This window comes from Balaenoptera physalus (assembly GCF_965194825.1).
Source record: "Balaenoptera physalus genome assembly, chromosome: 15".
Taxonomy (NCBI): Eukaryota; Metazoa; Chordata; class Mammalia; order Artiodactyla; family Balaenopteridae; genus Balaenoptera; species Balaenoptera physalus.
The window spans coordinates 91,328,294-91,342,299 of record NC_138894.1 but is presented as its reverse complement, the minus strand read 5'-3'; the positions used below and the strand labels follow the sequence as shown (position 1 = coordinate 91,342,299).

Genomic DNA, 14,006 nt, shown 5'->3' with positions numbered 1-14,006 from the left:
TTTGGGCTGTCAGGTGTGTAGAGCTCACCTGGCCCAAATGCTCCCTGTGAAAGAGGGCTGGCCCGGGGCTCCCCGGTGGAGTCAGGGGCACCTGGGCCTCCAGGCTCCTGGCCAGACCTCTGAGCTTCAGAGTCCACACCTGTGAACCTTCTCTGAGAATCAGGCCGTGACATCAGTGCATACAGATCACAGCAGAGGTGTGAAAGCCGCTTAAAAGAGGCAGGGCTGGGCAGGCCTGCTCTCTGCCCCCTTCCCTCTTCCCTACCGCTCCCCTGGTGTACACTGGAGTGACTCCTCCATGTGGGATACGGTCTGGAGGCCCCACCTCGGAGCGCCCTGTCCTCGGCTCCCCTCTGTCTCCTGCCGCCCCCTTGCAGGCTCAGGGCTCAGGCTCTTGGCTCAACTAGACCAGCCAGCTGCTCCCTGCTGGGATTCGAATTCTGAAGAGAGAGACGCAGCACCTGGGCACGGTGAGCCAGTCCTCTCGAGAGGCTAAGGGGCAGCTGCTTGGCCCAGCTGTGTGGGCTCTAAATCAGATCTTTTAATTCCTGCTCTGAAGCCTCTAGAACTGCCATGGCTGTTGGCCATGCCCAGACCTGGTTTTCCACCCTCCTTTGAATTCAGTCTCTCTTATGGTTTGAATTGTGTTTTCTTAAAATTCATATGTTGACGTCCTAATCCCCAGGACCTCGGAAAACAACCTTAGTTAGAAATGGGGTCCTGGCAGATGTAATTAGTTAAGATAAGGTCATATTGGAGCAGGGTGAGCTCCTAATCCAATACGGTTGGTGTTCTTATAAAAAGGGTAAATTTGGATACAGGCCTGCATATAGTGAGAACACCATGTGAGCACGAAGGTGGCATCTACCAGCCAAGGAGAAAGGCCTGGAACATGTCCTTCCTCACACCTCTCACAGGGAACCAACCCTGCTGACACCTTGATCTCGGACTTCTGGCCTCCGGAACTTAAAATGCAAGAAGAAGGAATTCTCCTCAAGACTTCAACACAGGGACTTCCCTGGTGGTGCAGTGGTTAAGAATCTGCCTGCCAATGCAGGGGACACAGGTTCAAGCCCTGGTCTGGGAAGATCCCACATGCCGCGGAGCAACTAAGCCCGTGCGCCACAACTACTGAGCCTGCGCTCTAGAGCCCAAGAGCCACAACTACTGAGCCCATGCGCCACAACTACTGAAGCCCGTGCGCCTAGAGCCCATGCTCCACAACAAGAGAAGCCACTGCAATGAGAAGCCCGCGCACCGCAACGAAGACTAGCCCCCGTTCGCCGCAACTAGAGAAAAGCCCGCGTGCAGCAACGAAGACCCAACACAGCCAAAAAAAAAAAAAAAAAGTTGGTCCATATGACATTCATTAGTGATATATCGACATTTTATCCATCAGTCACGTGAGCTTGGTCAATGTGAGCCCTTCCCCCAGAGATGGCAAATCCGGTTCCGAACCTGCAAGGCTGACATCCAGAGCCCTGGTGGGTGAATAAGTCCTTTAGGATTCGGAGGCTCGGGCCCTGCAGCAACCTTTCTGGGAGGGAGGGGCCTGCTGTTCCCAGCTGGGCACTGCCCCGCCCTGACCCATGTGCGATGCGTTGGCTGAACGCTCCTTCACCACAGGCTGCCTCCCCCCACGTGGCGCCCTCAGAGATGAGGATTAATGGCACTCTGACTCAGTCAGCCCTCCTCTGAGAGCCTCCCCCGAGTCCCCTTGTCTCTGGGCTCCTCCAGGAATGTGTTTTTTATCCACTTGCCACTGGGCGGCTTCCTCCAGTGACACTCTCGCCAGCCCTGGGAGAGTCTGTCTTGTTTTCTCTCCATTCTGTGACTCTGGGCCCACCGGCCTCTCCACCCTAACCCAGGGTCCTTGCCTAGCCTCCCCCCCAGGCCACGGTGCTGCGCCCCATCCTGACTGGGGGCCACGGACAGACAGCTTCTGGCCCAAAGCGGGGCCCACCCTCAGCCCGGACCACAGGGGGAGGCGCCACTTCCCCTGCCCTCGTGCCTGGACACTGCCTGCCGTGCCCACCAGCCTCACCCCCCATCTCTCCGGTCTTCTCTGATGCCCTGCCTTCCGCTCCGGGGCCCTTGGAGCTTTGCTGCTTACCATCTACCTCCGGGCCTCCTCACCGACGGTGACTCCTGACCCTACAGCCTGAGGCCTGGCCTCTGAGGCCAGCCCTGCCTGGTCACCCTGCTGTAGTCAAAGCCCCAGCTTATGTGTGCCCTGCCCTGGCCAGCCTGCACACCCACTTCGCAAGCGGGCCTGGCAGCCCCCTGAAGCCTCCGCCCTCCACCCTGACTTCTTACTCAAGCCCTGTCTCTGCTTGAGTCAGAACCTTGGCTCCAAGCCCCAACGCCAGTCCTGCCTCTGACCCGGGGCTGGCATCTGTCCCAGGCAAGCTGATGGGTGAATGGTTAAAGCCTGGTTCCCAGTGCAATGGCAGACTGGCCCGTGTGTTTATCACCTGTGGTTCCCCAAGCCCCATAGAGTGATGGGGGCTCAAAGACAAAGGGGCAACAGCAGTGAGAGTTCACGGGCTGTCTGGAAGCACACAGAGCCAAGGTAACGGAGGTAGCAGCACTGAAGTTACACATAAGGGCCTGCAGAGCAGTTCAGCGGCGCTAAGTGTCAAGTTTGCCTTGCAGAATCGCAGACTCTTGAAGCTCTTGAAGCCGATGGAACCACAGGAGGCCTGGCGTTGGTAAGAGGGGAGTGATGGAAAGTCTTTATTCAGAGACCTGGACCCCCGGTGGGCATCGCTCTCCATGCAGCCAGGAGACCATCCTCTCCCATCCCCGGGGGCCGCAGACAGAGTGTCCGGAGGATCTGAGCCTGAGAGGCCCAGCACTGGAGACAGGCTGGGAGGGGAAGGGGATGAAGGCAGAGTGGAGGCAAGTCGACGGACGTCCGCAGAGCAGTCCGGGCGGCCCTTGGGCCTCCCTCGCCTCCGCTCCCTGTGCTGGATGCTGTCCGGCTCCACCCAGACGCCGGGCCCCTGGGACTCCTTCCGGGCACCCCTCTCGGGCCTCAGCTGCCGGTGCTCCCTGTGGCCTCGCCCGCAGCTCTCCTGGGAGCACCGACTCGGGCTCCTGAAGCCACTTGGCCAGCACTTGCTCAGTCCCCTGGGGTGGCCCTCGGCCAGTGACTGACTGGTGGCTGGTCCAACAGAGTTTTCTGTCTAGAAGCTTCCTTTCGAGCCCTCCGAGCTGGACTTAGCATGGCCCGGTCACTGTGGCTTGGATCTCGAGGGGCTGGAGCGGCCGCCTGTTCTTTACTGGCTCAGGAGCTGGGGCCGCCGAGGCCATCGGTCCTGACCCTGCGTCCTTATCTCTTTACACACATCACCGTCTCTTCTCAGAGGTTCACTCTCTCTTTAAAACTTGGGTTGCTTCTGACGGCAGCTAGGAGCCCAGCAACACGATGATGTGCACCAGCCCTGCTCCAGCCCTGCAGCCCTTCCCCATCCCTTTCGGAGCTGGAGCTCTTCTTTCTATGGCTTCTCTTCTCCACGAGACCGTCTCTTTGCTCTCCCTCCGTGCATCCAGCTTGGTGCCACCTCCTGTAAAGCCCCAGGGGACGCCCTGCTCCATCTCCTTCACCCCAGCCCGGCTCCCCTGCAAGAGGCTCACAGAGCCCGGGTGCCACCGTGCTTGCGCACGTAGCCATTCTAGGAGGAGTTGCTGAGTGGATGGGTCCACAGATATCTGAAGACACATTTGGGGTCTCAGTTTCCCTGCTCCTCTGGGAGCCTTTGACCCCAGTGCCCCCCAGGCTCCGGGGCATTGCCCAGACTGGCCCGAGGTACACCGTCACTCACCTTACCCAGAGGGCACGCCTCCTCACCCCCATCCTCCATCCCAGAGGTCCACTGCCTGGGCCCCCTCGTTGTCCAGCTGCCCCCGAGACTCTGTCGACCTCTCTCCCTCCTCATTCACAAAGGCTGGCGCAGCCCCCTTCGGGGTTTTTGGTGTAAGGACTGGCCTGCTGAGCGGCAAGCCTGAGGGAGAGGTAGGACCGTATCAGGAGGCGGGAGGACCCACATCCCTTCCTGGCCGGGCACCCGCCCGCTGCTCCCTGCAGCACCCCACGCTCACCTGGTGTGGACAAAACCTCTTCCCTTGGTTCAGCCTAGTGTCTGGTATAAGAGCAGATACAAGTAATCATGTTTGCAGAGGACGTGCCTAATCACGTAGCGAAACTTCTAGAAAACGAGTGGGTGCAACTGAAAAGCTTTGGGGTCAGGACCAGATCCTCCCCACCACTGGATGGTCTCAGTCAGATCAATAACTTCTCTGCCGCCATCACATCCTCAACTGGGAAATGAGAATGCCTGTCTGCAGGGCTGTTTGAAGATCAAACATAATCTCTATGTGCTAAGCGCTTGGGATCACCACTGTGCCGAGAGGGCCCTCGAAGGCGGCAGTGAGTATTATTACTGCTGTATTCCTCTTGCCGTGAAGAGTTGCTACCAGCCTGCAGGTGGCATCTTACTAGAACTTGTTCCCAGAAGATCAGCCTCGGCGCTGGTGTGCCAGGAGCAGCTCAACTGCAGACACTTACAAATGTCCTTGTCATCACCGCACGTTAAAGAGTTAAATATCAATTCTTTACCTGTGGGGTGACCTTGGGCAACTCTGGGAGCCCCTCTGGGCCTCAGTTTCCTACCCTGGAACCTCAGACTCACAATAGAGACGAGGACTCAGAGAGATCCCGGACCAGGGATGCTGTTCCCACCCAGGACCAGCCTGGACGTCTGCGCCAGGTTTTGTTTGTACCGGTGCTGCTGGTGGAGTGGGTTGCTTCTCCAAGGACGCTGACACGGAACTCCACACAGAGGAAAGGTGCTCAAGTGGAGAAGTTTCAGGCACCCAGACAAGGCAGCGGGGAGATATGGGCACTGTGGCCCGTCCAGTTTCTCTCACTGACACACCGCACTGGCTGGTTCCATGAGAAACGTCTGCTCTGCGTCCCGAGAGCCTCTCCCAGGCCAGGACCAAGGGGCCCAAATCGCCAAGACGCCACAGGCTATGGCAGGCGGTCCTGCTCCACCACTTCCTGGCTGGAAGACACCGGGCAAGTCACTTAACCTCTCTGGGGAGGGAAACAAGCAATTCCTGCAGAGAGGATTACAGCAGTGTCTGTGGTGAGACAGCACGGCGCTTTGCGCCATGACACTCAGAAGTAGTAGCTGGTGTTCCCTCAGCCAACGGGGTGGCAGAACTAAGAACCGAAAGCCTCCCAAACAGACCTCAGACTCACCCTGATCCACCCAGCATGGGTGTCGCCTTAATTATCTCCTTCCTCTAGCAAATCCTCCTGAGAACCCTTGGGATCTGTGGGTGAAAACAAGGAGATGCTCACGCAGCCCCAGACCAGGGCCACGGCCTCTGGGAGCAAACAGGGGAGGGGGGGCCAGGACCAGGCTGCCCAATGCCCGGGCAGGGCAGGGGTGTCAGGGGTCCCAGCCTGGCGTCCGGGGCTGGCTTGGGCAGGTGCTCACGTCTGCAACGGGTGTCCTGGCTTCACCCACCCCTGGAGGTGAGGAGGCGGATTCAGGGCGGGGCCATGGGTGCCAGGTGAGACCGAGCCGATGGGCAGCTCTGGGGCTGCCACCTGCCCACTCGCACGCACGTGCACACGCACATGCACACTCGGCCCGCCTGGCACACGGATGGGGCTGTTCTCCCAGCCCCCGAGGCTCCCCCTTGCTCCTTCCCGGGTACGAGGATGTCTCGTGTCAGGGGCCCTTGTGCTCCAGCGCACGAGCTCCTTGCGGGCAGAGGCGTGTGTCACCCAGTGATGCCCAGCAGAGGTTTGCTGTGTGGAGGGAGGGTGGGCGACCAGGTGAACGGGCGGGGCTGGGTGAAGCCAGGTGGGCACCCACCTAACACGAGTACTTTCACTTGGAGCCGCTCACAGCAGCTGCTGGAAACAATTCTCTCCGTGCAAAGAGTCCACTAACTACCTTCTAAATAACCACCAAATAACCAGCAGAGCTGATGAAGAACACTGCCCCTTCTCACAAGCAAACACTGAAGGGCGTTTCTAGCATGAGTATTTGCGAATATAACATTTGAATGCGGTGTGGGTAGATTTTCTTTTCTATCTTAATGAAAAATTTATGGTTTTATGTAGCAAACTATGTTTATGTTTCAGAATTCATGTAACTGAACTTCACAACAGGTACAAAAATCCCTCCCTGCACATGTGGGCGTGTGGGGAAGGGCACACGCCTCTTTCTCCTTCCCTCCCCACCCCCACCCCCCCCATCACACGCTTACAGCAGAAGAGCCGATCGAGGAGCCAGAAGAACCGAGTTCCATTGTGGTATGATTTTAGCAGATCATGAACCTCTAGGAGCCTCAGTTTCCTCTTTGGTTAAATATACCTGCCTCTCTGGGTTTTTAAGGGAATTAAATGAATTTCTGCTGGTTGATACTTTTCCAACTGGGATATAAATTCCCTTGAGGAAATTTAGAAATGTCCTGAAGGCTCATGAAGCCATAGGATATACATGTTCCTCCTCCCCACAGTGTCAGAGCTTTGGAGAAATAATATTTCCTATGAAAACAAACATGAATTTATAATAGAGAATAATGTATGAAATGCAAGAATTTTTAAGATGAAACTTGATACTCCAAAGAAACTTCAAACCTGGAACTCATGGCTTCAGGCTCTACCCCTCATCTCAGTTTCTTTTCGATTGTGGGTTGAGTTGTCCCCCCTTTTCCCCAAAGATATGTTCTTGTCCAAAACCCCTCGTACCTGCGAATGTGACCTTATTTGGAAGAGGGTCTTTGCAGGTAAGGCCATGGGGGTGGGGCCCTAATCCAGTATGACTGATGTCCTTGTAGGAAGAGGAGATGCCACGTGAAGATGGAGACACAGAGGGAGAGGTGACAGAGGCAGAGACTGAGGTGACACAGGGCAAGCCAAGGAACACCAAGCGTCGGCCACACCAGAAGCTGGAAAAGTCTCAGAGGAAGCACAGCCCTGGTGCTCTTGATCTCGGACTTGCAGCCCCCAGAGCTGGGAGGGAATAAATTTCTGTTGGGAAGCCCTAAGGCTGGCCAGAGGGAGCAGGCAGACCTGTGACCACACCAGGCCCTGCCGCATCAGCTGTGCAGCCAAGGGCAAGTCACTTCACCACTCGGAGCCTCAGTTTCCGTCTCATGTGGGTCTAGCCCGTTCCTGGCAGGTGTCGCCTGTGTCATGATTAATGCCCGCTGCTACTGTCCCGCTATTACGTGTGGGTAACTGTACCAGCACCATCCACATCCTGGTCACCGTCTGAGGGGAGCTGGGCCTCCGGGTGCCAGGCCCGATTAGGCCCAGGAGGAGGGACGCAGCTCAGGCTATGCCCCGGGGCGCCAGCCAGGGAGGCCACAGGGATCACGCAGCCTGAGAGCTCAGAGAAGGTGCTGACCAGATTCACAGCTTCCTCCGCCCGCCTCGGACCCAAGGACTGAAACCAGTGAGGGGCATGAGACCAGACCCCAGAGAAGTCTCTTGTGCCCCCTGCCCTGGGAGGCGGCAGTGAGATTCTACCCCAGCCGGAGGTGCCTTCCTGCTCTCAAACCAACCAACCTCGCACGGGTGCACGGGCAGGTTTCCTGGAGGAAGTGGGCTCAGACCAAGCTAGGAGGGGGCTGCACTGCAGGACCTGCCCGCCCGTCTGCACTCTGTCGTCACGGGAGCCCTCGGGGCAGCACAGGGCCCAGCGCAGAGCGGGTGATGGTAAGTATTTGTTGAGGTGAATCAAAGCAGGAGGAAGGGAAGGCAATTTCCTTCCTGGTTAACCGAGGCCTCCCCTTTGCTCTGTGGGAAGTTCTGGGAACGGTCCAGCACATTTGGGGCTCAGGACGGGGGGATCTGAGCTGCCTGCGGCAGCTCTGCCCTCATCTCCTCCCGGGACCAGGCGGCTGGCCGGAGAGGGCTGTACGGCCCGGCAGCATCCACAGGGCGGCCAGCCGAGTGCGGTTCTCCAGCTGCCCCGAGAGTGCGTCCGGAGCCCCAGCCCCGCAGCCTGCCCGGCCCCGGGAACGTCTGGGCACCGTGGCAAGGGCACCACGCAGAGGGTGGGGCTGCGGCCTCACCCAGCTGGGTGCCCCTCCTCGGAGGCCCGGCCGGCTCAGCCCGCCCAGCTCCCCCTGCGGTCAACCCGCTCGGGGACTCGAGGCCCGAGAGCCCTGCAGCCCGGCCGGTGTCTGCCCTGCACCCCACGGTCTCTCCTCTTCCCTGTGGACTCAGAAGGCTCTGCACAGGAAGGGAGTGCAGTCCCCTCTTCTCCAGAAAGCTCTGGAAGCAGCCCCGGCTCGAGGTTCCTCTCTCCTGGAGCCAGCACAGACCCCGCGCCCGTCCCGCCAGGCCTCACCTCACGCAGCCCGTGGGCGCCGCGGGGGCAGCTCCCCTTCTGTAGCTCCCTTCCTGCGATGGAGTGGGCGCCCCGCTGCTCCGACGGGATGGGGCAGAGCTCTGGTCTCTTGGTTGGCATCTTGACACTCAAGTCCTCCTGAGAGAAGCTCAGGGAGTGCTTTCCCCCCAACTTCTTCATTCACTGACCGTCTCTTAGAAGACTTGAGGGCGACCTTCTCGTCCATTTTACGCTGGTCTCACAGCCCCCATGTCAGGAGTCACATCTGACCCACGTGTCCATCTGAGCATGTACCAGGTGCCTGGCACTGTGGCAGATGATCTTGCACCTGCCTGCCATGCACCATCTGCCCGCTGGTGGGCGTGCCAGCAAGTAAGTGGTGCCCAACAGGGGCTTGAGGGTAGCGATGAGGGCGCCCAGGGACCGCTGAGGGGAGACGTCCCCCCGACAGGGCAGGGAGTGCGCTCCTGGAGAAGGTGTCTGGTCGCCACTCACGTTCACAAGCTGCCATTTTTAGCACCTATTAAGTGCCAAGAGTCTATGTCCATATCTCCGACTCTCAGGAACGTCTGTGGTGTGAATCATTACCCTCTTTACAAAGAGGAAGTCTGAGGCCCCAGGAGATCAAGTGCTGTGCCTGTGACGGCAGACTGATCAACCCGGGCCTCTCTGCACGCCACGCTCATCCTCAGCTCCTACACCGCACGGCACCCCAACAAGGCAGCATCCTGCCGCAGCCCCACTTGGCAGCCTCAGAGTTGGTGAGACCTGGGGGGCGGGGATGGAGGAACATAAGGGCCTGTAGGAATGAGACCAATGGGACCTTCCCCTTCCAAGCGCTAAAACCATCTTCCCCGTCAGGAGGCCCAGGGCACCCCGGTGACCCGTCTTAGCGGGGTTGGGGTGTGAGGACAGGCAGGCTGGGAGCATGCGCTCTTCCCACCCACGGTCTTGGGCCCTCAAGCTTTGGGATCCACAGCAATTCTCCCGTCCAGGGTCAGCTTTCAGTGCCATAAACGCTTGGGGCCACAAGGTGGCGCCTGCACCCCTCCCTCCGGGCCAAGTGCTCGGACAGCTTGAATTCAGCAAGGCAGCTGGGGCAATGCTGTGGGCTAGGGCGGGGGGACCAGAGACAGCTTCTGCCAGAGGGGCATCCTGGAGCCTTTCAGAATGCGGGGCCTCGATGATGCCAGGGATGGGGAAAGGACCCCCAAGACGGAGGGAGGACCTGGAGTTTTGAAAGTGCGTTTGAGACAGTTCCCACCTTGGCTGCGCCTGAACCCAGATTTATGAGAAAGGTCCTAGTTGTACATCACAGTTCCCCAGTTGTCATGAATACTCTGTCCTTGTCACTTTGCACATTCCAATGTTTTTGTTCAGAGAAGACTCATAGGGTCTGTGGGCAAAGTTGGAGGGACAGGAACCTGGAGAGATGGGCCTTGAATGCCAGGGTAAGGGGTTTGTTTAGGACTCAGAAGGTGACAGGGAGCCTCTGGAAGGCTCTAGATCACTCTGGCTGCATGTGAGGGGAGTAGGCAGGGTCACTAGGGAATAAGCCACATCCTGCATTGGGGACCTGGACAAGGAAGTGGAGCAGAGATGGACGGTTCCCAGAGGTGGTACCCCTTGTCCTGACACTTCTGCCCCGTGTCTGCACCCTCAGCTCCACATCCTTCTCTAGATGGTCACACGAGGGCACGTCCTCCCACCTCAATGCCCTCTACCACCCTTGGTCCCAGGCTCAGTCTTCCTATCAAAGCATGACCTTCCTATGTCCCATTCCTTCCAAGCTCTGCTAAGAGGGAGCTGACAAGCTCACGACCACTGTGTACCTCTGGACCAGCAGGTATGTACACGCACATAACCATTCTGTTTCAACGTCGTAGCCCAAAGCGGGGGCCCGCAGTGAAATTTCAGGCAGAACGGCAGGCCCATATTTGGAGATGACCAAATATGGAAGGCAGGAGCCTTCTGAAGTGCCTCAAATCATATGAGAGAAATAGGTCCCCGTCATAACCAGTAAAATCAGCTCCCTTGGACCCTAGGGCTCTTCTCTGGTTCCCAAGGCCGTCTCCTGCTTAATTCACAGTGACAATACGTCGACCAGCTGGTCCACCGTTAGCGTCTGGCTCTGCCCCAGGCCCCCCTTACTGTAGCTAGAAGGTGGCTACAGTTTGAACTCGGAGCAAGGGACAATTTGTGGCCCAGCAAGATGAAGTAAGAGGAAGTCTTGGGACTTCCCTAGTGGTCCAGTGGTTAAGACTCCACTCTCCCAATGCAGGGGGCCCGGGTTCAATCCCTGGTCAGGGAACCAGTCCCACATGCATGCCGCAACTAAAAGATTCCACACGCCACAACGAAGACCCCGCGTGCTGCAACTAAGACCCGGTGCAGCCAAATAAATAAGTTAAAAAAAATAAGAGGAAGTCTTATTTTAATTATTTGCCATAATAGTTTCAGAAAGAGGGGTAGATTAGCTCAGTCCAGTATGATTGGTATTTGGCAAAATCTAGTGAAGCAAGTGTTCTGATTGCTTAGGATTTAACAGGGATGCTATTACTGTTGAGCCATTAACACTTCAAATATGATCCAGATGCAGTTTTAAAAGTGGATAAATCCACCAGAAACTAACACAACATTGTAAATCAACTATACTTCAATTAAAAAATGGATAAATCCAAGTTTAATAAATGGTTAAATCCAAGGAAAGTTTAAAAAAAAAAAGAGGGCTTCCCTGGTGGCACAGTGGTTGAGAATCTGCCTGCCAATGCAGGGGACACGGGTTCGAGCCCTGGTCTGGGAAGATCCCACATGCCGCGGAGCGACTGGGCCCGTGAGCCACAACTACTGAGCCTGCGCGTCTGGAGCCTGTGCTCCGCAAGGAGAGGCCGCGACAGTGAGAGGCCCGCGCACCGCGATGAAGAGTGGCCCCCGCTCGCCGCAACTAGAGAAAAGCCCTCGCACAGAAACGAAGACCCAACACAGCCAAAAATAAATAAATAAATAAATTTTAAAAAAAAGAAAGAAAAGAAACTTTTACATGTCAAAAAGCACTATAAGCAAAGTGAAAATGACATACTGAAGGGAAGTACTTGTAATACACATATCAAAGATAAAACACTAATATGATTCATATTTAAAGAACTCTTTAAAATGTGAGGGGAAAGACCAAAGTTCCAACAGAAAACTGGGCAAAAAACATGAATATACAATTCACAAAAAATGGAATAAACGGCCCTCAAACATGGTAAAAAAATGTTCAACTTCACTCATAATAAGAGAAATACAAATTGTAACTATACTGAAATACCATTTTCACCCATCAGGTTGGCAAAAATTCAAAAGCTTGACAACACACCACATGGAGAGGCTGTGGAGAAACTGGCGTTCTCAGGCATTGCTGGTGGAAATCAAAGGGCTAAAGCCCTATGGGGATGATTTGACAATACCGAACAAAACTAGACAGGTATTTAACCCTTGCCCCAGCAATCCCATTTCCAGGAATTTATCCTGAAGATTTATTTCCAACTTTATGAAAATACACATGTGCATGGTTATTCATTGCAACGTTATATGTAATAGCAAAATAGTGGAAACTACCTCAATACCCATAATCAGAGATGGCATGAATTAAACGTGGCACACCCACGAAATGGAGCACTAGGCAGCTGTAAAAAAAAGAATGAGAAAGAGCTCTAAACGTCCTTACGGAATGATTCCCAGAATATACTGTTAAGTGGAAGAACGGAGTGATACATTGTACGTTATCTTCTGTGTAAAAAGAGAAATAAGAAAATACATACAAATCTGCATCTTTTTGCAAAATCACAAGAAGGGTAAACTAGAAACGAATGAAACCACATTTAATTACCCACAGGGGTGGGTAGGAATGGAGTGACAGGGAAAGGAAAGAGAATGATATTTCTCTGAATATACTTTTTCTGCATAGTTTTGACAAACTTTTGGAACTTTGTTAATGCGTCACATGTTGAGTAAATAAAATTCCATCAGTATGAATGGGGAGGTCACCACCCCTAAAACTGAATAAAACCAAAACAAATAAACTGAACTATATATCAAATCGATAACATAACCGCATAAGAAAAAGGAGGGAAAAAAAGAACTAATCCAAGTAGCTTTGAATGCAGTACTTTGACTTTATACCCTTCGTATAAACACAAAAAGAACTGCAAAGAATCTTTAACTTTACCTAATAATTTTGTGGTTGGTAGAGATATGAGTGTAACAATTCTGAGACAATTTTTGTGTATCATAAGACTGAGAAAATGAGATATTGTTAGGAGCCAGAGTTTTCATTGTGGGAGAAAGGAGGCATAAGTAAGGAACAGAGAAACGTGAGTGTATTCGTTTCCTAAGGCTGCTATAAAAAGTACCGCAAACTGGGTGGCTTAAAACAACAGAAATGTTTTGTTTCACAGTTCTGGAGGCTGGAATTCCCAGATCAAGGTGTCAGCAGGGTTGGTTCCCTCTGAGGCTGTGAGGGAGATGGCTTCTCCCCTAGCTTTTGATGGTTTGCTAGCAATTTTGGCATTCCTTGGCTTATAGAAGCATTGCCCTCATTTCTGTCTTCGTCTTCATGTGCTGTTCTCCCTGTGTGTGTCTCAGTTCCCCCTTTTTATAAGTATGCCAGTCATACTGGATGAGGGCCCACCCTAATTACTTCATCTTAACTTGATCATCTGCCAAGACCCTTTTTCCAAATAATGTCACATTCACAGGTACTGGGGGTGGTTAGGACTTCAACATCTTTTGTGGGCACACAATTCAACCCATAACAGTGATGGAAAACCTTGTAGTGTTGGATTGGGATGAGAGATTTCAGAATGAACTCATGCTTTAAAAATTCAATTTCCAAGTTCAGCCCCTATGTCACCTCAGCAGCAACGAGCACAACTGATGTCCAGATCTTGGTTTCTAAATGCTATTCTCCACCAAAAGGGACAGGACTCCTTGGATAAATGGGTGACTCTAGGGCTGGGTAGGGTAAAGCACAAGATGAGCCTGGAACTTTTTGTTATGCCTGAAAGTAAGGAAGGGCGTGATATAGGAATGGTGGGGACATGTCAAAAAGACGCTGAGCAAGTCCACTTGAAGAGGATGCCCCTGGCCAAATCTGGGACCATTTGAGCAGCAGAAAGAATGATGACAATAATGGATTATAACATATTGAATCAAAAAGAATGCATGAGTCCACAGTGATCCTAAAAATGAAACCAACATACAAATAAACTGGGGGAGGTGGGAAAGCTCTTCTTTATAGTAGAAAGATGACAAATGTGGAAGGGATGAGAGTTAGAAAACAAACTTTCTGCAACCATCGTTGAGTAATTGATTCAAACAAGAATATTCAAACCATTGAGTAAATGATCGCTAGGTAAACAGATATTTACAGCCTCAAAGTATCTCCCCAGAGATTATTTAGTAATTACAAAGAGAAAAGATGGATATCTTTATGGTAGAGAAATACAGTGGAGAAGGTAGAGCGCACTGCCTCTGGCTTTACCAGTGGTTAAGTAAACATCAACAGTGATGACACACTCTGACATCAGGTACCTCCTGCTGTAACCCGCTGAGAAGAACACAGTGGCACTTATGCACCGG

General features: G+C 53.9%; 1 long non-coding RNA gene across 4 annotated transcripts in view; it reads right to left on the bottom strand.

The window, feature by feature from the left end:
- Positions 1-14,006, bottom strand: part of LOC309643261 — a 76,428-nt gene that overhangs the window by 33,323 nt on the left and 29,099 nt on the right. Inside the window, exon 3 of one of the 4 annotated variants that reach the window (XR_014253656.1) lies at positions 8,385-9,152. The exons of the other annotated variants lie outside the window; for them this stretch is intronic. This is a non-coding gene — a long non-coding RNA (uncharacterized lncRNA). The remainder of the gene's footprint in view (positions 1-8,384; positions 9,153-14,006) is intronic. 4 annotated transcript variants of the gene reach the window in all.